The 26340-nt window shown below is 35.7% G+C and overlaps 1 long non-coding RNA gene across 1 annotated transcript; it reads right to left on the reverse strand.

Annotated features, from left to right (window-relative positions):
• Positions 1-238: 238 nt before the first annotated feature.
• On the reverse strand, positions 239-22103 carry LOC135578502 (uncharacterized). Its single transcript, XR_010470221.1, has 3 exons — positions 13650-22103; positions 12991-13128; positions 239-6404 (listed from the first exon to the last, which is right to left on the reverse strand). It is a non-coding gene; the product is annotated as an uncharacterized LOC135578502 (long non-coding RNA).
• Positions 22104-26340: the final 4237 nt, after the last annotated feature.

Consider the following 26340-nt stretch of genomic DNA (forward strand, 5'->3'; position numbering starts at 1 on the left):
TCCGAATTATGCTGGAACCTGAAAATGTGTAATACACTGAGAATGCAACTTATTTATTGGACACAATTGTGAATGTAATACTAAAAAAGACATTCTAGTTCTTTTAGCCCAATCCCCTTCTTTTGCATGTATTGCCCAGTAGAATTCACTTCATAATCTTACTAAGTTGCATCTTGAAAATAGTGACGCCAATTACAAGTTAAGCTAATTGCTTTGCAAGAAGATTACAACTTCTTTATTTTTATTTTTCTTTTTTTTTTCTTTTTTTTTTTTGAGATAAATGCATTACTAGCCAGTCTGCATATCTCTTTTTGTGCTAACACTATCCTTTAGCTTAAATATCTTTCATTCTCTGATGGTGCACGCCCCACTAAGGTTTTTTCTAATTCTCTCAAATATATCCTCTCTTCTTTGCCTCAGCTTTGTCAGACCAAACGAGACAACTTCTGCTCCATTCTTTTACAATTGTCTCTCCATTCCCTTAATCATTCTAATAAGTACACCCATATCACTTTTTTACATGGAAGGCATTTTCTATAAGTTATTTAAGTTTCACACAGCTTTTGCACAGCCTTGAATGATGGCATTACTGTCTTTCTAATTTCTATTAGAAGTATACAGTAAACTCTAAATCACTTTTTCATGGCTTCCTCACACTCAGTGTGTGCTAAATATACAGGCTTTTGACACTAAGCCTCCAGCAGTTATTCTTACTAAGCCTCTAAGAAAATGGTTTTATCATATCCAGTCTTAACCCGTTTCTTTTATATCCATTCTCAATGTCATTCAAATTAGCTCCTTATACTGAAAACTAGTTTAATCAAGATGTCTCTATATTTAAATGCCAAGGTCATTAACAAAATTATGAAACAAAAATGTTTGCAAAACTCTTCCTTCAGGTTCACCATTTACAAACTTATGCCATTACAAGCCAGTGCCTGACACTTACCACTGTTAACTTCTCCCAGCACAGATCTTTCTTAGCATTTCATTATTCCCTGTCCTCCACGTGGTGCTGAATGCCAGATGCATCACAAAAATGCCAAAGATAGCATTTTTTTCCAAATATAGCTGTTTTTTTCAAAATTTTCTCTACACATGTTCAGATATTTTAAATGAAATAAACTTGCTCACCATATACATAGCGATTTACCATTGGTGATACTGTAGAGCTTTTTTTTTCTTTTTTCCACATTCCTTCATGATTGTTCTGAAATTTCCATCCTGTTGAGTTAAACAAATTCTGGGATATTTCCTGGATGATATTACTTCCCTCTCTTTCCCCATCTTCAGTGCAAGTATTGCATTTGTAATTCTCTAAACAAGAGCATTTAAAGTAAACAGCTTAAATGCAACATTATTCGCAACATAATATTTTTATACATTGCATTTAATTTTTTTTGCATACAGCAATTATCAAACCATCCTATGAGGCTGCTCACTAGATGAAATAGCCTAAAATGCCATTTTGATATGATCCATATTTCTTAGAGCTCAAGGTACTAAAGTACGGAAGGTAGTTTACTATTAAGAAAAAATACAATCTGCTTAAAAGGGCAAAAGGTTAACTTTTCCCTAAAGCTACTGAAAACTTGTTATCAACTCCTGTGTTTGTGTGCCCAGTCTTTCAATGAGGTGATATGTAAAGTGAGTGACTACTATTCGAAGTCTAAATCAGCTACTTCCTCTGAGTCATTATAAAAAATGAGAAGCTAAATGGAAGATTCACATAAAATGTTTCATCACAGCCAGCTTGCTCACGGAAAGTTCACAACCATTACATTTAATCCATTGTGTCAAATCTCACTAAATAAATAAATAAATAAATAAATAAATAAATAAATAAATATCCAAGCCCTCTGCATTTTGCTACGATAAACACTGCATGAAGAAAGTTCCTGCTGACAGTGAATAGCTGTTGCCATAGCAGGAAAATAAATGTTTGATTTTTTTCTCCTTTCCAGAAGCATCAGGCCCTTTAGCTGACACTCTTTGCAACTTTCACACATATGTAGCATGTTTACTGAGAATACCCATAAAAATATTACAATCACCAAGCCTACCAATTTGTTTCTTATCTTTTAATATTTTCCTTAACCAATTACCAAGAAATATGACTGATTTTTCAAACAACATTCAGAAACCACTTTGGAAAGAAAATGTAAGTTACAGATGAGTCAAAATTAGTCAGAGGTAGCATTGGTTTAATCTTTGAGAATGATGAAGACAGTAAGTGCAATTTACTGTAATTCACAGCAAATTAAAACTTACAAGCAAGTAATCTTAAAAATCCCTTAGAGATCACTTGAAACGTTAATTGCTTTTCCTGTCCCATCACAAAAAAAGGAAAAGTGAAGAGGTATAATTTAAAATAGATTGGACTTAGAATGAGTAAGAACATTTTCCTTTACCTTCTTCAAAAGAATGTTAAGAAAGGGTTTTGTAGAGTTTATTATTACAAGAAATAGATGAATGGTTTTGAATAAAAGTGCATATTCAAAATTCTCACTGCATTAATTTGTAAAACAACATGTATGTATTAGCTCCCCATCAATTTAGATACCTGAACTTTGTTCCAAAATATTTATTATCAGTTGATTACAGATTAAAAAAAAAAAAAAAAAAAAAGGTATTTTTTAATATTTTTATCAGGACATTTGAAGCTTCAGCCATCTTTTGAACTATTCCATAAAACAGACAAGAACACTTATTTAACTACGGATCTATACTTTTCCTATTAACTTTATGGCTTTCAAGATAAAAAGCCTCCAAGCAGGTCTGCCAAGACAAGATAGGTCTGCTTAGACCTCCATGTCGTGGAGTCCAGTCATAATCCAGCTGTACTGAGATATTTCTGAAAAAATGTTTCTCCCATTTTTCATTTGACAGGAAGTTTTCAAAAACATAAGAGAAACCCAAAATAAAGGTTTGGAAATCAGACATGTTTTAAATGATATGCCATTAACTTTGGAACAGCCGTTTCACAATTTGATGTTTACAGACAACTAAGTTAAAATTCTTAGAAGTGTATTACACATAGGTTTGAACATTAAGAAATGTTACAAAGACACTGAAATGAGAAAACTCCTATCATTAGAATCTGTAGAAGCATATTGACCATAACACACGTAATAACACTGTAGTATATTTGGTTTGACACACAAGAAATAAACAGTACATTTGGTAACACCTGTTAACTTTGATAAACAGTTATTTCATCAAATTTCAGTACAGACACACAACACTGTCAAATTAGAATTCAGTTTATTGTTTTGAGATGTAACTCCCAAATTCTATTGGAAACCTACTAATTTCATAGGTTAGCACAGGTTTCCCTAATCATCTATGCAACTAACATGGACAAAAATCTCCACTACAAAAGTTGTAAAAAACAGAGAAAGATTTTTTTTTTAGACATAACAATGAGAAATATTTCTATAAGCACACTGAAATTATGAAATTTAAATCTAATTTAAAATCTAAGAAAAAGAGAATATATTTACACTGAGCAGCCACTAAATACTGTGGGAAGCTCCACTTGGCTACAAAACTCACAAGCATGTCTATGCTCACAGCTGTGGCACCTGATTCAAATTTCAGTAGTTCATTCAGATTGCGATCATCTTACCTTACAGGTTTTCTACTAAACACAGAATTGTAGTTCCAGTCTCTACAGACCATGTGCACTTGAGAGGCATGCTATTGAAATCTACAACAGAATCTTCTGTTGATTAAGGGGAAACAGAGCAAGACAAAAAAAAAACCCACCAAACCTTAATCTTTAAATTGAAAACAATCTTGCTAATTAAAAATACTATGAAATTAACAAAATAGACTAAGTTATAAAATTCCGTAATTTTGTTACCTGAGGGTAACAATTTGCCAAAAGATTGTAGCGTCCACTTGGTGAAAGCCTTCTGACATCAGTAGTATCTTTGTAATTAAGGTTTTTGTGGAAAAGACACACTAAGCCTAATGTTATGATCTTAGAAGCTGAATAAACTTGAGTCTGTTAAGGATGTATTTAATAAAATTAAATTAGGAAATACATACATTTAAGAGGGAAGGTCTCATTAATCCTGAACTGTTCTCCATCATGTAGTCTCTAATTACAACTCCATCATATTATAACACATTTTATATTATGATATATATATTGCAACCTGTTCCAGTGTCTCACCACCCTCAACAAGTCCATGTCTTTCTTGTATTGAGAGTCCACATCCTCAACAAGTCCATGTCTTTCTTGCACATGGTACTCCAGGTGAGGTCTTGTGAGAACAGTAGAGAGGAAGAATGACCTCTCTTGTCCTGATAGCCAAGTTTCTTTTTATGCAGCCCAGGATGTGATTTGCTTTCTGGCTTGCAAGAGCATATTGCAGGCTCATGTTGAATTTTTCATCCACCTGTATGTACCCCCAAGTCCTCCTCCACAGCACTGTTCTCTATCCATTCACCACCCCTCAGTTTGTATAGACCTTGGGGATTGCCTTGACCCAAGTGCAGGACTTTGCACTTGGCCTTGTTGAAGTTCATTAGATTCACATGGGCCCACTCTGCAAACCTGTCAAGGTTTTTCTGGTTGGCACCCCATTTGGTTTTTCATCAAATTTTAGATACACTCTACAAAATTTGATTTGTACAATTTTACTGACACAGCACTATTAATGGCAGAGGTCATTAACAAAATAATAAGTGAGCTGAATTAAAATTACAATCAGAAATTACCAGTTATACATTTTTTATTTGCGACATTGGAGCTGTTTGATTCAACCCAAATATTCTTCATGGAATGAACTAAAAAATTCTATATTCAGAAATCTAACATTTCAGAGAAAATGTGTAGCTCTGCTATAATTTTTAATTTCTGTGACCCTTTCTTAAAGCCTACAGGAATATAAATACAAATATAGATACATATATATATGTATATGTATACATAGCTTTTGACTAGAAAAATGAGAGAATTATTAAAAAATATACAAAGTCTTCGGCTAAATTCCTCTATTATTCCCTTTATTTTCTGACAATACACTCCTCCTTCTCTCCAGGTATGGTCTTTTATGTATATCTGGTTTATGTATTTTTATTTTTCTGTATTACAGCTATATTATGTAAAACTTCTTCATGTACACAGGCTTAAGAATGTCAGTAAGATATCTCTATTCCATTTTTTTTTCAAATTTTAAGCACAGAGATCACAATTTGGTATAATCTATGTTTTATCAGGATTAACATAACTGTACTGAATTTCTTTCTCATTTGAGAGTGGTGATTATGTAAATAATAACAAAATATGAGTTTATAAAGTAAAGTGATTTCATGTCTTTTCTTCATTGAGCTAATACTTCTAAATCACACTGACATCTAATGTACAAGTATGTGTTTTATACATAACAAGGTAGCAAGGCAATATTCACAGATGAACACACACAGAGCTATGGTTTTATTCCTTGAGCATCATTATTTGTACCTAGGATTGATCCAGCTTGTCTTTGGATTTCCTCTGGTTAGGGTAAAATCTTGAAGAGGTTAGTTACTGTGCTATTTTGATGCTAGAAGAGGCAAATGGGGTTACTTAATAATTTGCTGCCATCGTGTGGCTGGTGATATAAATAAAATGATGAGGAGGAAAATCAGCTATCAAAATAACAGGCCTCAACAGCCTATCTGGAAGTCAGAGACTGGATCCCAAATGATGTTAATGACTTAACAATGAGCTGACTGACTAAACAGGAAGACTAAGCTGTTTTTTAGAACCATGACATTTAGTCACTGCCATTTTCTGAAAATATTCACAATAAAAGTTATGGCTCACTTCTTGTTTCAGATTCTCTGAGACACCAGCGTTTTAAACTATGCCTGCTCCAGGCAGCATTTATCACTCTTTCAACTAGCAAAAGCACCTGACATGCGTTCAGTACCTTTCCACGTAAAACCATGAAGAAAAAGTTCTACAATGCCTTCAATAGTAATTACTATAATCAAAACCAGCTGTCTTCAGAAATACCAGGTTTTACTGTCATAGCAGCATTTATCCTAGGGTCAATTCAAAACTGATAAAGTAAAATAAACTATGTCACTGAGCCTTACTTAGTAACAATACCAACTATGTTCTGCTAAATAATATAGTGGAAGTGAATGAACCCTACCTAGTTTTCACTGCCTGTAACTACTCTGGCCAGAATTTCCTCTGTAAGCATTGATGATCCCCTTACTTACATTTAAAAAAAAAAAAAAAAAAAAGAAGTCTGAAAATGTAAAAAGTGTGCTTTAACTGAAGTTCACTTCTGCTGCAGTGACTGGTGGCAAAAGAGTCCATGGAAAGTTGAAGGGAGATGCCCAAAACCTGGAGAATACTCCAGATACCTTGATGTTGACAGAAGGAAAATCAGAATTTTGACCTGGAGGAAAAAAAAAAGTGTCACAAAGCTATTTTGTTTTACTAATTTTACCCTAAAAGAACCTAATTTTATGTTACTTTATTTCAACTTTATTTTATGGTGAGATACAACCTCAAAGCCCTGGGATGCAGAAATGTAAAACTCCTGTGACAATGCTTTTCAGTCTGCACTCATCTAGAGAGACCATGGTTGAAGTACATGGATCCCAACATCTATTTACAAAACAAGAAAATCCCAGGAAAACAGAATAGCTTTATTGAAAATACATCGTTACTCTAAATCTTCTAAGACAATTTTTTCCCTACCTTTCAACTCTTAACATGCAGGGGGGAAATGGCATCTATGCCAAACAACACAAACAATCACAAGAGTAACAAGACCTGGGTCAGAACCACAGTGGGTAACTGAAATGTATAACATTAACCTTCACTAGAGAAAACAAAAGCAATGAACCCTGGTTAAAAATTAATAAATAAATAAATACGTAAATGGCACATTAATCTCTAAAAAATGCTCAAGTTGTTTTGCTTTCCAAAGAAGGACTATCTGTTACAGATCAGACTGATGTAGCCAGTCCTTGTTCATTTAAGATGTGTTAAAAAAGGAGATACATAAGACATTTAACATTCTAATGAAAAACAAATGGAAAAAATACTTAGAAAATAATTTAACAGAATATCAGCGTTTTATGCTGAATATTTAATGCTCACGCTACAAGCTAATTAAGATTTCCTAATAACTGAGAGTGTAACAGTTAGGAGCAAAGTAAAAGAAACAAAGAACAAAACCCCTACATTTATAACCTTTTACAAATTTTTAAGATGAGGTTCTTATAAACTTGATATTCAAAGTTTTATACACAAATCAAAATTCATTCTTACAGCACTTACGATTTGAAATACTGACATTTTTACAGAAGACATGCTTTTAAACTGCATATTTCTGCCATTAAATTAAAAAGACACTTATTACAATACTTGAAGAACGTTTACAGAGAGTATGAACGCTGAATGTTGTTGAAGAAAATTCACTGATAATGTGAACAAAAATTTGGAAGAAAAAGTTATGTTGAGCTTTAATAGTGAAAACATGAGACTCTTTCCCTTGATCAGCTCAAATTTAACAATATTGGCTTTATGTATGCCAATTTATGTTATGTTTCCTATTAATACTATATACTTCAAAACCCTTGTAAATTTCAGTATATTCTCCTTTACCTACAACTTTCTACTGCAACTTTTACATCTGTTTCTGAGCTCATGAGCCACTTCTTTAGCAGACAAAATTCCAGGTCTCCAACACAGAAGTTGTTTTCTATTTTCTCCAATCCCATTTTAATTTGGGTTTCTTCTTCTTTGCAACATCTGTTTCCTTAGCAGAAGAGAACTGGGAATAGCTATTACTGATCATGTATGTTTTCCACATTCATTATTCAATTTTTAGAAAAGGAAGGGTACATGCCTCATGCACCAGTTACACTGGCATAGAGAAACAGCCTTGTCCTGATAAAGGCTGTCAGAAATCCATCTCAACCCATGGTTTCTGTCTGTTGTTGTTCCCTATTTCTCTCTCCATAAACTTGATTGGTGTCACAGAGAGGATGAACAACTTATTTTGTCTATTAATTGCTTCTCTGATTTCTTAAATGAGTCAATAGCTGTGTCACAGCTTGTGAAAACCTTGTCAGTGCTTGACAATCAGCACCGTGGGAAAACTAACAAAAACTGTAAAATGCATGGGTTGAAGTCTCTAACACCTACATTCATTAAAGAAGCAGTTCTCACTTCACATCTATGCTTGAAAACAGAAGGAAATGTATTTTTGAAAGAAATTTCTTCCTCTCAAAGAAAAGTTGCTTGCTTTGGGATTGCTTGACTTCACAAAAAGAACTATAACTCTGTGTTTAGTAACCCTAGTGATTTGTTTATTTGTTTTGCCTTGCTAAAACAAACAAACAAACACACACACACACAAACAACAACAACACAAAGCCTGAATTCACTATTCTGTCATTAATCTTAGGATCTCTGCTAGTAAAACTATTATTTGGTGTATTCACAGAAGAAAAGTTGGTTTCCACCATCAGCTCAAATCTCATTTCAGAAATCTAGTGAGATTCACTGGATCTTTTTCCAGGAAGTAGTATGATTGCTTTTCTCACTAGGTGGTATTCATATCTGGAAGTGTGCGGATATTATGCATGTTGATTAGGACAGAGATAATTTCCTTTATTTTATCCTTTGCAACGAAACCACTATTTTCAAATGCCAAGTTGACTTCTGGCTTTACATAACTAAAATATCTTGTAAGAAGTTCAAAAATGTAATTTCATTTGATACAGTGCCAGACTTCTGTAAGTCCTCCTGAAGTCACTGAAATTCATGATAAATGTTTGGAGTAACAGCAAGTATAGAATAAATTCCACTGCTTTCTATGAAGAGGATGTCTGAATTTCTCCCTTGCCCTCACACCATTTTTGCTTACCATTTAAAAGGATTTATTCTTCTGATCATTAGTAACATCATAAATCTTCCATTTTTTAAAAAATACCCTTTACATTCAATGAAACACTATGCAGTCAAAATAAAAATCCTTTCAAAAATCAACCTCTTACTTAACTGCAATCTCTGGATATACCTGCTTTTCCTGACAAAAAGGCTTTCATTTTGCTCTAAGTCTAAACATTTCCTGTCCCTATAATGTACTACTATAGCCCAATATTTTATATATATATATATACACACACATATATACATATATATATATATATATATATACACACATATAAGGATAGTAATTTTCATTATCCAGTGAAGAGTATCACAGCTTCTCTTGCTCTTTGATACAGCCTAGCATAGCTCAGGTGCTATCCGTAAGAGTCTCAAAAAAGTAGAAAGACTGCAGCTGTAGGCTGAAACCTAAGAATTTATATTGTCTAATTTTAATAACTGCTGTTGTCTAGGTTACCTCTAGGCCAACTGCAAACACTACTGAGGTTACCATTTCCATAATTTTAAGAACTACTTCAGCAACTGAGTTTTGTATTAAGCTTATGTCTCTCATATTTAAGTAACTATTAAATGGTTATCATAGAAATCCCAAATCTACCGATCTCCTGTCAACTTTATTATGATTATATTTTTCCTTACTACATCATAAAAAAGGGCAAAATCTTCCTTTCTGTAGACAGACTTAAAAGAAAAAAAAAAGCTAAGTATTATTGATAATAACTCTTGTTGCCTCTCTTGTATGTGTCATGCATAAAGTCATAGCCATCACAGTGATCATCATAGTGAAAATAACACTATGGATCTCTTAAGTACTATACAGAAAAGCAGTCCTGGCACTCAGTGCAGAGACCAACACAAAAATTCCTTTTTAATTCCTAGTTATTTCCTTTTTGCAACAGTCAGCATGTTAAGTACCAGTCTGTTTTGTAGCATTTATTTGTGTGGCCTTCTCCTGGTTTCGGTTAAAACAAAATGAATTCTCTTCTAGTGAATTTTCCTTTCAGCTAAGTTCTTCTAAGTAACTGCATTTTTCTGAAATTGGCTGCATGTTTTTCAGACAGTGTCGCTTTAGAGCTGATAACACCTGATGTTTACAGTTTGACTGAGCTAATGGAAGTAATGGAATGCAGAAAAGGCCCATGTTTATCCTTCTTTCTATAGCATCCAAGGTCACTGATAGACCTCTTATGTTCCACAAGTTGTAAAAGGATCGTGCTTGCAGGGAGCGGTGGACAGAACTGGTGAGCCAAACAGACCAACAAGGTATTCCATGCCATACACATCTTCTACAATTTAAAGCTGAGAGATCATGAGGGCCTCTCTGTCTCTGTTTACGGACAGATTCTGAGGAGGACCCTGCCCACTGTCCCGCCTGTGATCCTGATCCTGGTTTCAATGTCTGCATTCCTGAATCCAATTCCTGTCTACTGCTGAGTCCAGACCAGTTGTGGCTGCCACTGGCACAACACTAGCCCTTGTGGCATGGAATTCTGTGATCATCTGCAGTTCTGTGATCATCTGGGAGACTCAATATTGGGTTTGCATATTTTGCATAATTTCTCTTATTAGCATTATTAGCAAAGCGGTTTTAATTTTCCAGCTTCTCTCTCCCTTTTCCTCCTTTTCGCTGGTGGGGAGGGTGGGGGTTGATAGAGAGAATTTCTCACTCTGTTTATTGTCGTCCACTCTAAAAGGTGACACCTGAAGTATGACTTTCTACACAATATTCAGAATCTATTTCACCTTACTTTTAACTTGTTTTTAATTCAGATGAATTATTTTCTATTAAAGCACTTTAAAAAATCATTCAAACATCAATAAAAATACTTTTTCCAGTACTGACTGTTTAGCTAGGTTTTGTCATTTGATGATGTTCCTCTTTTAGCAAGCAATTTAGGGCTAAATTGTTATCCGTAAAGAAACATCTCAAAGATCCAACTTTCTTTGATGCCAACCACATGAATTAAAATCCATGGACTTCCTGAGTATTCCTTGTTTCCGTTTTTATCCCTCAGTATTTAGTTAAAGTACATGCAACCAAAAAACCTACAGCAGCTTTTCTAATTTAATCTTTGTGTGTTTACAGAAGCAATTAAAAATAAAAATTAATTGAATGTGGTCTGCCCTTGGAATTTATGTCAAGCTCAGCTTCCTGATGTCATTTTATGACAGGGCAGAACCAATTTAAGGCTGTTCTACTGAGTTATTACAGTGAAAGACAGAACGCAGATTTTTCAGACTTTCAATTTTAATTTAAAAAAAAAAAAATTTCTCCAGTCAAGTAGATCGTTTCACTCTGAAGATGTGATTGTATGAATAAAGTTCACAGAATCAAGCTCAGACTTCTTCATGTTTCCACTGCAAAATAAAATCCTAGGAAATCTAGACAACATGCATATATGTTACTGGCACTGAGAATGTTACTATTCTTTCTATACCACAAAAGCCTTACATTTTTCTTAGATCCTGCAACATTATTGTAATATATTGACCAATGGGAAAGCTCCCCTATATTAACTTTTACATTATCTGAAGAAGTTCTCAGTGATGTTTCCTAATTCACAAAATTCAAAATACTGACAGATTATTGTTTTAAAAAGAGCTTTGAAGGTCAAGATTGTGTAAACAAACTGCATTAACTTGAAATATTTCTTTTTCCTACCATTTCTACCATTAATTAGTGCATTAGACAGCAAATACAGTTTGCATACATCACCATCCTCAAATGCATTAAAAAGCTTTTCTAAAATCATAGTGTACCCGCAAGTTTTGACATACTGTATATTGAAAAAGGTATACATAGATGCCAGCTATATGCTAAGCATGGTAATAAATCCACACATAGGACAATATAACAAAGTGTAAGCATGTCTTGTTAAATATATCTCATAAGAATTGTTATCACACATCTACAATCTTGAAAAAAAAATCATGTAACTTCCCTTAAATCTTTCACAGAAAGAAATGTTTAGAATATCAAAGCCTAAGCTAGTGTCACATCAAATTGCTTACACTAATTCTCAAGCTCATCTGTGTTTCACATTCAAAACTCAGGGCTGCCTGTAATATAGTCAGTAAAGGTCAGATCTAAGAACTCAGATGTAATGGTCCACATCAGTCTGCACATTTATCTATTCCAATTTTTTCAGATTCCTGTTTTGTTCTTTCCTTTAGTGTTATTAGAGAGGCATTAATATTTCCTGGATTTAAAAGCTGGGACTGTCTAATTTGTATATATTTTTTTTTCCCCTCATGTTCTTGGGGAACAATTTCAAGGTATAAAATGGATACCATGTCTAAAGTTCCAAATATTTTTTTGATGCATATATTGTAATGTTACTTTTGTTTTTCTTAAAATAAATATCCACAAATGAAACAGATCACATAATTAACCAGGTGACTTCAAGGGTTGAGATTTCCAAAGCTCTTAATGCATATACTGTGGCATAGCTGAGACAGTTACATAAAAATGACCATGGGCTAACCTTCACCTTCATGCTATTTGCATGCAGTGAGTATTACACTCCTAAGCAACATCATATTCTATGCAATTTAAGCTATCTGAATCCTGATCCCATCTAAGTTTGGCTTAAAACTGAGTAGCAGGATAATATTCCTATTATCACCTTTTCACTTGCACTACTGTCAGTGCAGAGCTTAAGGAATACGACATGATAAATGCTTGTGTGGAAAACATAGGACATGCATGTGGAGATCAAAAGTAGCAACCAGTTCCAACAGTTACCTCAAATCTAAAGATGAAATATGACCTTCCCTTTTATAGACATCTTGCACGTAGGATTTTTAGATGTTTAGGGTTTTATTCATTTTCTTTGCACAATTACGAAAAACCTGGATCTTCCTTAAAATTGAAGGGATTTTACTCAGACTGACAAGAACTTTCAAAGAGAGAAATCACAGACAAAATCACTGCAAAAAAAATACTAGAGATTCAAAAGTCTGATTTATTGGATTACATGTGGGACATACTGTATTTATCTAATTGAAACAATAAGACACTATATTTGCTTATTTGTAGATCTAAAAAAATTTTTTTTTTTCTTTCAAATGCTTACCTGATCAGCACTAGCTGTACTGACAACTGGGACCATTCAGCAGCAGCAGAAATGCCTATAAATTGGTGCTTCATTTATTTCTCCTTTCAGACCTTCATTTTCTCTTTTATTTTCTTCTTATCAATCAGGTTGGCATCTCTACAAAGAGAGGAGTAACACAAGTGCTCCTGAAAAATAAATATTTCCCAGCACTATTCCTGCAAGGCGAAATTGAGTAAAGTCATACCTTACAAAACCTGTAGAAGGTACTGTTTTATCATGTGCGGACACCTTTACAAGTCCATCTTATTTGTGGCACTCTTAATGGAATACACTAATAAATATAAATTGGTTTAAACTTCTAAAATACCAGAACTATTTTATGGCTGAAAACCACTCAAGTTTCATAGTGTCTTTTTGTTATTGTTGATTATTCAAATGACACTAAAAGATAATTTAAGGAAGTAAATTCCCCTAAGAATTTAGAGTGCAACCCTTTGCTAGCTTAGGTCATTCATGTAAGAAACTTTGCCCAGTTACCCAATTTACTAGGAGGGCTGAATGAAGTTGTTTCCAAATTTATCATCTTTCAAGCTTTGACGTTCTTCCAGTACAGAATGATCTGCTCATTATAAATGCATTTAAAAGATCCACAATGAAGTTACAAAATTTTATATTACCTTTTGCATTTGTCAGAGTCTGTTCTGATGCTCTGCAAACAACAAAAAGATGTTTCTTAATACCTCTCAGTAATGGAAAATGGGCCCATGAAAATTCTGCAGGTCCCTGAGTAGCCTTATTCTGACCTTCTTAATACTAAAAAGAGTACAAAAGGGGGTGGATTTTCCAACGCTTTTTTTAATGTTGCAAATAAATTCTCTCTAAGAAACAGGAGTACTTGTAAGGCAAATCATGGGTTTCCAGACTCTTGCAACTAAGATATTTTTAGATTTTTCACTAGGGTATGTGTAACAAATAGGACACACATTCAGAAGCAGTCATCCTTAAAAAAATCCTTAAGAATAAAAATCAGATTAAAAAAAAAAAAGGCAAGCAAACCAACTGAACCTTTTCAACACAAATATATATATTTGGCAACTTGCCAGCAAATCTTAGAACAGCTGACTCTTAGAAGCCTGCTTGGACATCTAGAGTCCCTTGTGCTTCCTGCATCACCATCACAGAATATTACTGTCAAGGCACTGCTAGCCAAAGTCTGCCATACAGGTAAATAAGACACTTCTAGTAATAACCAGGGCTTCCAGATTTATCGCCCTTGAGCTGGTAGTCTGAAAAAGGCACAGGGCTTGGCTATCAGTTCATTGGAAAAAGAGCTGGAGTCAAGCTGCTAAAAAGTATCAGGGGAGTATAAAGTCTCATGACTAGGGAGTTTGCTGGTCATAAAAGCAACAGGAATCCTAGACTACAAAGCAACAATATATGTCACGGCTCAGGGCATGCCTGTCTGGTGACCAATCTTAGAACCCGAGAGACTGGCAGGAAGATGTGCCAGGGGAGGTTTAGGTTGGACATTAAGAAAACATTCTTCACTCAGAGGGTGGTGGAACACTGGAAAAGGCTCCCCAGGGAGGTAGGCACAGCCCCAAGCCTGACAGTATTCAAAAAGCAATTGAACAATGCCCTCAGACACATGGTGTGAATTTTGGGGTTGTCATAAGCAGGGACAGGAATTGGACTCAATGATCCTTGTGGGTCCTTTCCAACTCAGGACATTCTATGATATGATTCTGATTCTAAGTTTCAGGCACCCGAAAAAAACTTGTTATTCAGTAATGACAGAATTTTCATTCCTGTAGAACCACATAGTAATTTAGTTAGTGTTTTCAGGACTAGTATTCTGAACAATGTCTTCTGAACGGCACTTTTTGGTTCTAGCTATAAGTTTCTGTGGATCTTAGTTTTACAGATCATGGTAGCAGGCAGGCATCCAAAGCGGTGAAAACAACATATGAATTTTAAAATGAAGTTGTGGTCCAGTGTTCAACTTCGAATGTACTCCTGATGTTCTGCACTCAATGGTGGATCTTTATCTGCTTAAGTGGTAAGAACATTGGAGATTTAAATTGGCTAACATTTCCTGTGGAGAATCACCTAGTCCAAACGGATTGAAAGTTGTTCGTTTGTTTTTCTGAGAAAGAAAATGTATCATAGAAATGGTCAAATTCCTGGTTGTGCAAGTTCTAAATAACTATTTAGATTATCCTGCCAGTGTACACATTTCAGTAAGGTTATAAAATAGTCACAGTACATAATTTATCAAACAGACAGGGTATCAAAGTTAGCCAGAAGTTTTAATGTTTTAGATTGGTGTAAAAGGAATTGTGGTTTTTGCATTGTTGAAATTTGCTGTTCGATTTTCTTATTTGAGTTCAAAATGGGTTATGAAGCAGCGGTGACAATTCACAACTTCAACAATGCATTTGGCCCAGGAACTGCTAATGAACATAAAGTGCAGTGGTGGTTCAAGAAGTTACACAAAGGAGATGAGAGCCTCGAAGATGAGGAGTGTAGTGGTTGGCCAAGTTGACAATGACCAATGCAGAGCAATCATCAAAGTTGATTCTCTTAAAAATACATGAGAAGTTGCCAATGAACTCAACGTTGACCATTCTATGGTTGTTTGTCACTTGAAGCAAATTGGAAAGGTGAAAAAATCTCGATAAGTGGGTGCCTCATGAGCTGACCAAAAATTAAAAAAAAAAAAAAGCTGTTTAGAAGCATCATCTTCTCTTATTCTATGCAAGAACAATGAACCACTTCTCGAGTGGATTGTGCCATGCGACAAAAAGTGGATTTTATACTGGTGATGACCAACTTGGTGGTTGGACCAAGAAGCACCTCCCAAGTACTTCCCAAAGCTGAACTTGCACCAAAAACAGGTCATGGTCACTGTTAGGTGCTGTATTGACAGTCTGATCCACTGCAGCTTTCTGAATCGCAGCAAAACCATTACATCTGAGAAGTCTGCTCAGCAAATCAATGAGATGCACCAAAAACTGCAATGCCTGAAGTTGGTATTGGTCAACAGAAAGGACCCAATTCTTCTACAAGACAATGCCCGACCACACAACTAGCACCTCAAAACTTGAACAAATCGGGCTATGACGTTTTGCCTCATCCACCATATTGACCTGACCTCTTGCCAACCAACTACCACTTCTTCAAGGACCTTGACAACTTCTTGCAGGGAAAACACTTCCACAACCAGCAGGATGCAGAAAATGCTTTCCAAGAGTTCATCAAATCCCAAAGCACAGATTTTTACACTACAGAATAAACAAACTTAATTCTCATTGGCAAAAATGTATTGATTGTAACGGTTCCTGCTTTGAGCAGTAAAGATGTGTTTATAATTATTTATATATGATGTATATGTGATTTATAATGGGTTTATAATTATATATGATGCATATATTATTTATAATGATTTACGTATGATGCATATAATGATTTAAAATTCACAGTCCAAAACTGCAATGATTTTTGCACCAAGCTAATAATACTGATTCCACACATGGTTCATGGTAGTGTCAGTTCATTCAGTACTTACAGAGGCCTAGAAGAAACTTTCAAAGCCAGAATTGTGTATTTAGTCACACAACAGCAAACAGCAAAGGGACCCATGAGGATAAACATAAGAATGCCCCAAGACTAGAAATACTCATGTGCCTAGTCAGTTTTACTCACACAATGAGAAACTTCAAGCTTGAAACATCAGAACTGAATGTCTAAAGGAATGCAGAGAAAAGAAGGATATTGCAGTGAGCAGCCAGAGGCAAAAATAGAGTGTGAAAACAACTGAAAATGGATCATGTGCAGTTTGACTACATGTATACACTTTATAGCCTGGACACACATATTTCTTTCTGTAACTTTTAAAATTAAGAAAGTTGAGATAGCAGGAGTGGTAGCCTTTGTTAACATTCAGTCACTAATTCTCTAATTAATCATCAGGCCTGTACACTGCCTTGTAGAAATAAGTTCAGTACCTGCAAATACAAGACTTTGAAAGCACAAAAGTCATGATAGGACAAAAGTTGGAACTTCACTAAAAGAGATTTCCATATGTAGAACAAAGTTCATCACAGAAAAGCTCATGGGAATATGGTCAGTCATTTCATTATTGTACAATATTATTAATGTAAAATGAGTTTTACTGAGGTTCCTTTGATAAATACTACAAACAATTTGTGGCCATGTAGCAACTTCTACCTGGCACACTTTGACAGAATAGTTACTTGAGCCCTAAAACACACTCGGTGGTACCTAAAAGCTAATCAATATCCACATTAACGTGAGGCAAAGATGTTCTCTCAAAAAAAACAGAGTGGTAGAGACAGGCATAGAGCCGCAGAAAGAAAATGAATAGGCAATTAAACATAATGATTATCAACTCTCTGCAAGTGTTTCTGCACTGGTACAGTTGCTTTTACCGTGGTAGAATTACTCCAAAATTGCTGTCATTGTAAACTCAGAATTAGACCTACAACAATAAAGTTAGAAAAAAATAATAAAAGTCTAATTATTCAATTAGGAGATTAAGAAAGGTTGATTTTTAAGAAAATAAAAACTACTCAAAAAGGCATATGGCCTGTCTAGCTTTAAGTCCCTTAAAAGCCAAGCATGTTTCTCCCTCAATTCACATTAAGAACAGACTGGCCAGCATCCTCCAAATCCTTTTTCCACAACTGGCACTGAAATCGTCTTTGATCTGTTAAGTCTTTTGGGACCTAGCAGCTCACCTCTTCTTCAGCAGTATCAACCAAAAAAAGGCTGTTGCTTCCTCCCTTTAAGAAATATCTTTATATTCAGCAAGTCAAAGAGATTTAAAAGAATGGGAAAAAGAGCCTTCTTTGTGTCAAGTCACTGTTATCATGATGACCTGTTAAGTCTGAAATTGTATTTTTTTGCCTAATTTCTCTTTCTTTCAGTCTTCTGATATATCCATTATTTGAAAGAGCTCAGAGTTACTAACAGTAGAGCCTTCCTGTTCTGTTCAGAATCCTGGAAAACAGGAAAACCATCTGTAGCACAACCTCTGATTTGTTATATCTTCTGTTACCTCTTCTCATTTTTCTCCAGACTTTCTGTGACTGATCTTCAAAAAATTACAAGTAATTATCTTGAAAAGCATTTCATACAAATTAGTGAGACCGTAACAGTTTTTTTCTTATTTCCATCTATCCACATGATCTGAGAAGCATCCATGGGCATATGTAGGAGAAGCAGTTAAAGAAATTGCCTCACTTGGCCATGCAAAGACAGAGAGGAATACACTTACACTTCTGTCACTCCAGTTCACAGCCAGCTACCATAGCACAGCCACCTCCTTGAGCAGTTTAAGCTAAAGGCACACTTTCATACATGCTTTAAGGTGGTGCTGTGCAGAAAATGTTGCCTCCCTTAGCACTCATTATATGCTTGACCCCAGTCTACATAATCTGAAGAGACTGCGTGATGGAATGTATCAAAATTAAAATTTACCAGAAGAGCAGTACTGCTTCTTTTGCACAGGTATCCTGAATTGTTTTTGAATGCAGTTTCTCTGATTTCCAATTAATTACACATGACAATTCTGGGCAGTTTGATAATGTCTTGATTGATTTCCTGAACAATGATTTCTGATTCCAAATGCATAACGGGGTTGAACTGCATGCAGCCCTATAGTTGGCAAAAATATGGAGTTAAGTTGTGGGGAAAAGCGGAAGAAACTCAAAGTTAGATTTTAAAGTTAGAATAACATCTACAAATTCTGTGACATTTCATGATGTCATTATTTTGCAAAAACAGTATTGCATCATTTTATAACATTTTTTAAAGCAGGTATGTCCTGGTTCTTGAAATTCTTTTCTTGTCCTTCACACTGGGATATTAAAAGATGCTGTGAACATACTGTACACTAATATTGTCTTTAAATGAGGATGGATGACTTTCACAAATGGAAACAAATTGTTATCTGATTGCAGAGATGATCTCAACAGTGGATGTGTTTCCTGCTGTTAGCTCACTTGGAATGTTCTTGGCTGAGAATTAAGGTCATTCTATTCCTGGTAAAGTTTAAAAAAAAAAAAAATGCCCATTGTCTTGCCTGCTTTTATAAAGTGAGAATCCAACCTCTTTTGAATTCTGTGAATTATGCTAACTCTAATTAAGTTTAATTGAGAGTAATACTGCTTGTGTACATTGTAATTAGATGCAGCCTTGCTAGGACACTGCACTGGGACACATGAGACCTGAGGCTCTGCCAGCACTTCTTGAGGGCAAGGTTTGACTCACAATAATGTGGTTTTAGAGTGTTTACATATAGGACAATCTTGATTTCATTGGAGGCCTTTAAATGCTTCTGAAACATGATTATGGATAAAAAAAACATAATGTTTTCCATCACTTGGTGGAATTTGCATGCTGCTCCAAATCAGTCTTACTAAAAAATAACTAGTCCGTGTATGGGAAGAACATGTTTGCTCTGACATCACTGTCATTGAAAAGAAAGACTAAGAGAGAAAACACTCGTGCTAGGTCACAGATCTTTTTCTTTTTTTTTTTTCCCTTTTCTTTACTTTTCCTTTTTCCTAATCTCTATATAGAAACAAGCCAAAATCCTTAAATATTTTATCAAAAGCAAATATCTACTGACCGTGGCCTCCTCAAGCTCATGCAAGCTTGTTAATAGTTGGGTCAATCATTCACCATCCTTGTTTTCGCTGGTCAACATGGTAACATCAGCTTGTCCAGGAAGCCTCCTGTTCCCCTCCATTCCCATTCTTTTTGAAGACTTTTGCTGAGAAAGTTGCTGACTAACCACAGTTTACAGGCCCTAGCAGGAGGACTAAAGGTGATACTGAATAGCATATCACCTTCCTTTAGTGTGTCATAATTGTGTCAGCCACAGCAGGTCTGGAGAAAATATGTATTCCTCTATTCTCTGTAGAGCCATCAGCCCACTTTCAGGTACTGAAACGTAAATCTTCATGAATCATCAAGCCGCACCACTAAAAGCTACAAAAAGCCCTTGCTTTATTATTACGCTAGTCCTGTTTTATTTTGACCACATGGCTGAGGAAATTTTGAAGGAAAATAAAGGTTATGCCCTCCCTGTTTCTGTCTGAAAAGCACCATTTAATTTGGCAGGCAGGAACTATATTTGTTTAATTTCTTTAGCATTCCTTCCAATAAAAAATAAAATTTAAGATGTTCAGGTTATTGTTGTTAAAACAAACATATCTATAGGAGGTTTATGTGGATTCTTCACATTTACAGAGAAGTTGTAAATTTTGCCCAGAACTAGCTCTGTAGTGACCTTGCTTCAGAAATTATGTCCTGCTACATAGATTCAGTTTCAGTTCCTCAGGATTTTTTTTCCTCTAAAGGTAAGAAAGTACCCGTGGATAAATCAAAAGTTCTATGAAATCAGTTGACATCAGTTCACAATTCACCTATGAAAAAGCCATTTCAGAACTGCCTACCAATAAAGGACTTCAAGTTGAAATGAAAGAACATTGTCTTGACTACAAAAGTTCTACGCAAATCTTTGTTCCAGTGGATTCAAAGGGATAAGCTGAAATTTACTTTGAAGAACTTAAACAGCAAATGCCAAAACTTCATGTTACCTCTTGGTGGGATAAAGAGCTCCCTTCTATTTCAGCTTTGAGAATAGCAAAGGGGACTCACTTCTTTAACAGGCAAAGGACGGTCTAACTTCTTGACAAATGTCCAGATTCTAGTGGTTGATTTAAATTGTATTTACATGAGTGTAGTGTTGAGGAGTCATCACAGATTGTAAGGTTTTAGGGTCTAGGCTGTGGTGGCACCGTTTTCCTTTCATTATTGCTCTGCCAGATACATTCCAAAATTAGAACCATTGTGATGGTCTTACACTAGAGGACCTGACAAGGCAAAGACTACCTTCAATCACCCTATGCTTTATTAGGTTAATTTTAACTTCACTATACCTCGAAACAAACAAACAAACAAACAAACAAACATATAAAGGAGTATAGTACTAACCCTTTCATCAGTCATCTTGGTTTTCTTCAGAAAAGCACAGTAATACAAATAAAAACTTTGTTAGCACAGAAGCAAAGAACAAATTTCTGAAGTCCTACTGATTTAAACTTCAGGACACTGTTTTGCCGCTATTTTTCATGACGCATATTCAATTATTAATATTAATTATTTTCCTGACAAACAAGGAATGGGATTACTAATGCAACATTTTTCCTCACACAAAAAACATTCCAAATATTGTGCTGCTAGATTTCTCTCATAGTAACAAAACCTAAAGGCATCATAGAAGGGAACTAGACTTGCCAAATGTAGAATGTAAACAGAGCAATTAGTGGCCTATCAATAAAAACAGAAAGCTAATTCTTCTCTCTCTAGTGGCTCACAGTACAATACAATTGCTGCTGTTGTAAGGATTATGTTTCAAAACATGAAGTTTAAATCAGTTTTGGAAAAATAATTAGTATTTAATATAGTTTTTTCTATCAATATCAATGTTGTAAAAAAAAACAAAAGGTAATTCCATAAAAATTCGATTGAAAAAGAGAAAAGGGGGGAAAAAAAAAGGGGGGGGGAGTGGGCAGGAGAATATTCCAGAATGCTTCATGGACCTATTTCCTCCATAAAGGTACCAAGTAAGAAAACTTCCACTTACAACACACATGAAAATTCCATAATTAAGGCATGCATATGAGTACACCTGCAAACTGAAACAGAAGATTTTTCAAGTACAGCCTCACAGGACTGAGACTCTTCTCCCCCAAAGTACTAGATTCCTAAAAAGTAAAAGACTCTCATTAATTGAGCATAAACTTCAAAACAACAACAAAATGCATTTACAATTAAATCAAACTATTTTTCCATTCTGTTCCACCTAATCTGCACCAAAGTATTTCTACTTATATGTATTCCACAGATCAAACTGTAGAAAAGTTATATTTAGTACTCCTGATACCATCCTGTTACACAAGAAAGTATGAATTACAAGAAATGCTGCAAAATCCCGTTTCACCACTGTTAACGTTTCTGGGAATTTATTTTAATAATAGATATATAATAATAGCTGTTCATAGCATATATTTCATACTAATGATAACAGCACAATAATATTGGATATTGATAATATATTTGAAAAAGTTTGTTATTTATATTACTATATCTATATTGATTTTTGACACAAAAACCTTCAGCTTACTCCATTCCTTTTAAAAGATTTTGAATGCAAGAAGGCTGGAAACTAGCATAAAGGATCTGAGAGGAAGTATCAAGTTTATGCTGAACTATAGTCATTTTTCTTTGAGGTATCACAGAATCACAGAATGTTAGGGATTGGAAGGGATCTCAAAAGATCATCTAGTCCAATCCCGCTGTTGGAGCAGGAACACTTAGATGAGGCTACACAGGAATGTGTCCAGGTGGGTTTTTAATGTCTCCAGAGAAGGAGACTCCACAACCTCCCTGGGGAGACTGTTCCAGTGTTCTGTCATCCTCATTGAGAAGAATTTTCTTCTCAAACTTAAGTGGAACCTCTTGTGTTCCAGTTTGTACCCACTGCCCCTTGTCCTACCATTGGTTGTCACCGAGAAGAGCCTGGCTTCATCCTTGTGACATTCACCCTTTATATATTTGTAAACATTAATAAGATCAGCCCTCAGTCTCCTCCAAGGTAGAGACCCAGCTCCCTCAGCCTTTCCTCATAAGGGAGATGTTCCACTCCCTTAATCATCTTTGTTGCCCTGCGTTGGACCCTCTCCAGCAGTTCCCTGTCCTTCTTGAACTGAGGGGCCCAGAACTGGACACAATATTCCAGATGGGGTCTCACCAGAGCAGAGTAGAGGGGGAGGAGAACCTCTCTCGATCTACTAACCACCCGCCTTGTAATACACCCTAGGATGCCACTGGCCTTCCTGGCCACAAGGGCACAGTGCTGGCTCATGGTCATCCTGCTGTCCACCAGGACCCCCAGGTCCCTTTCCCCTACACTGTTCTCTAATAGGTCATTCCCCAACTGGAACCTGGGGTTTTTCCTACTCAGATGCAAGACTCTACACTTGCCCCTGTTATATTTAATTAAATTCCTCCCCACCCAACTCTCCAGCCTGTCCACGTCTCACTGGATGGCAGCACAGCCTTCTGGCGTGTCAGCCACTCCTCCCAGCAAACTTTTTGATAGTGCACTCTATTCCCTCATCCAAGTCATTGATGAATATATTGAATAATACTGGCCCCAGTACTGACCCCTGAGGCACTCCACTAGATACAGGCCTCCAACTAGACTCTGCCAGTAGTCAGCAAGTATAAAGTGGTCTACAGGCAGGAGTTTGTGAAAAAAAAAAAAAAAGAGCCCTGAGCTGTGGAAAACAATTGTTGCTATTTCGGGTGATAGCAAGTTTATAGTGTTGAACTTAGGCGGTTACACTGCTATTCATCAGAGCAAGAATCGAAATCAAGCACATCAAAGCAAAAATAGCTTACACGTCTCTTCCTGTGATTTCTTTAACCATATGTAGTATTACATCAGCAACTACTGTTTGTCGGAACAGTGTGCCACCAAGGATTCAATCCCATTCCTAGAAGGTACAACCTGGCTTTTATACCAGAAGGAAAGTAATATTTAGGTTTTTCGAAGTGCAGCTCTGAGCTGTGCCCTTAATAGCACCTCGCCAAGTGCCAGTCTCACATCTGATGATGAGAGAAGATAGGTGAAGGTAAAGAGAGATTTTCATCTTCCTGAATTCTTAAATAACTAAAGTCAATGCAGTTATACTGACACACCTAGACGCACAATGCATTTGCTTTAAAGACTTATAAATACTTCTTTTGATACCATATAAATTCAGATGTTACAAAGGTTCATTCTTGTATTCCATTGTACATTCCACATATGTATAACGTGAATGCTGAAGAAACAGAATTCATTGCTATGGGATGCTCCATGCTTCATGCTCTACCTTTCATAAAGCTCTACTTCTATAACCTAAATCAGCTGTTTTGTAAAACACATCTGCATCCTATTATGTGGAATACTAAAAAATTAAGCTCCAGTCTGCTTTTGATGGACTAGTTGCAGGCCTTTCAACATCCTTACAGCAGACACAAGGTAGCTCACTGATGAACAGACTGAATATGCTGTGGAATCTTCATGTCACTGTTTCAGACATTGGGGCTATAGGATTACCTAGCTGCAACACAGCAATGTAATGCATTCCTTTGCAAGGTTGTTGCAAAACACATGATATCATTTAGACACATGCTAATAATCCTGGCTAAGACCATTGTGAGTGAGAAGACAAAATCTGCTTCTAATATTCTGTTGATGAAGTTGTGTTCAAAATGGAGATAAATATATGTGGTGCCAGCTCTTTATAAGAAAATAATATAACCACCTAAATAAAATGTAGACTTTCAATGTTAATACATTTCAATTAATTTTTCTCAGATCATTTTTTTCTTTAGGAATCAAATCTGCTTTTGAAAATAACTCACTACACATTTTGTTAAGAAAATATTAAAAAGAACACCAAACCACGGCCCTCAAAAAAGTCACGCATAATTGTAAATTCAACAAATGAATCAAAAGACAAACCCATATGAAGCATTGGTATGAATATTACAATGGAGATTATTTCTATACAGAAAGGGAGCAATCAGAATACCGTAAAAGAAACATTACTGATTTTTAACATCCCTATCAAATGCAAATGGCTAATATTTAATTCCTAGGCAAAGTAGTGAACAGAGAATTACATTTGCTACATCACTATGCATACAGAGCTGTTCTGCTTTGGGGCTCCCTACTCAACAGATTGTGAGTTTTTAGAAAATTTTAAACATATATTGTATAAAAGTTCCTGAACACTAGCTCAAATTAAAAATATATCACAGATATAATCTTTAAAATAATCTCTGAAATTTTTATAGGGGAAGAAAGGTGTTTCTATTGGATATTCCCCACTAAGTGATTTTTCATATGTATAATCTCTATAACGCCCGCAGGTTTTTGTAACTAAATGGGTTGAAAAATCTTTTGTGCCTTCCTAAGAAGTCTGAATTTCAAATGTATTCATTAGTTCTACTAATTTCAGTGGAAACTGCCCTAGAATTTATCTTTTTTTGTTGCTATTGTTAAATTGGTCGAGTGTTTTCAAACAACTAAATGCCATTTGAAAGCCCAGTATTGCATACTCATCATATAAAAAGCCTCATCAAATAGAAGAGAAATTTTAGTTTCTTTCTGCAGCAATGAAGTTTGTAGCCATTCCTCTATTTTATTAAGGGCCCACTAACTGTAAACATGGCTTGTTGGGGAACATTATCCAGAACCATTCATAGGCCTTAAATTCAGGCGGAAGGAAAAACAAAAAGGGCAAAAGAAGGGGAGGAGAAAGAGAGAGGAGGGAAGAAAACAGAGAAGGGGAAGCGAGAGGTGAGAAGGAGGAGAAAGAGAGGGAAAGGGACAGGAAAAAGAACTATGGAAAGCAAAATAAACCAAAAAAAAAGGAAGCTAAGGAATGCACCAGAAATTACACAGCATTCAGGACAGACTGTCCCTGAAATTTACTCTGCCTTAAAATGGAGACAGTATAACCTGTGTATTAGATGGGGCCTGCTAAAGCTCAGTGAGTTAAATGTCTGTCAAGTATCTTTCATATGTTCAACAGGTTTTGTACGAATGAAAAAAGACAGTAACTCACTCGTTGTGTTCAGATCATTCCACTCCCTCCTGTCACATTAGGAGAGCCACTCCTCTCCCAATTTATATTCTGCCTGGAGCTACTTCATCCCAAGTGCAGAATCCAGCATTTGAACCAATTAAATGTCATCCCACTAACGACTGCCCAAAGCTCCAATCTAACTAGATCTCTCTGCAAGGCATCTTGTCCCTTGAGAAAGTCAACAGCACCTCTCAGCTTATCATCAGAAAACTTGATAATGGTGCACTCAAATCCTGCATCGAGATTGTTGATAAATATATTTAATAGAACTGGCCCTAGAATTGAAAACCTCCACTTTCTTCATCCCTATTTGCCAGGTGACCATCTTCATCAAGTATCAGTCCAATGTTTTCCCGAGACTTCCTCTTGCTGTTAACATACTTAAAAAGGCTTTCTTGTTGACTGACACAACACTGGCCGGTTTCAACTCTTAACTGTGCTTTGGCTTTTTATGTCTTGTCCCTGCACATGCAAACCATGGTTCTGTAAGCTTCCTGTGAAGCCTGACCTCACTTCCAGAGATCATACAATTTTTCCTCCCTGAGTTCCATGAGGAATTCCGTGTTCAGCCCATCAGGTCGTCTGCCCTGCTTGCTTGACTTATGACACAATGGGATTGTCTGCTCCTGTG

The sequence above is a fragment of the Columba livia genome, chromosome 2, assembly GCF_036013475.1.
Source record: "Columba livia isolate bColLiv1 breed racing homer chromosome 2, bColLiv1.pat.W.v2, whole genome shotgun sequence".
Classification (NCBI taxonomy): Eukaryota; Metazoa; Chordata; class Aves; order Columbiformes; family Columbidae; genus Columba; species Columba livia.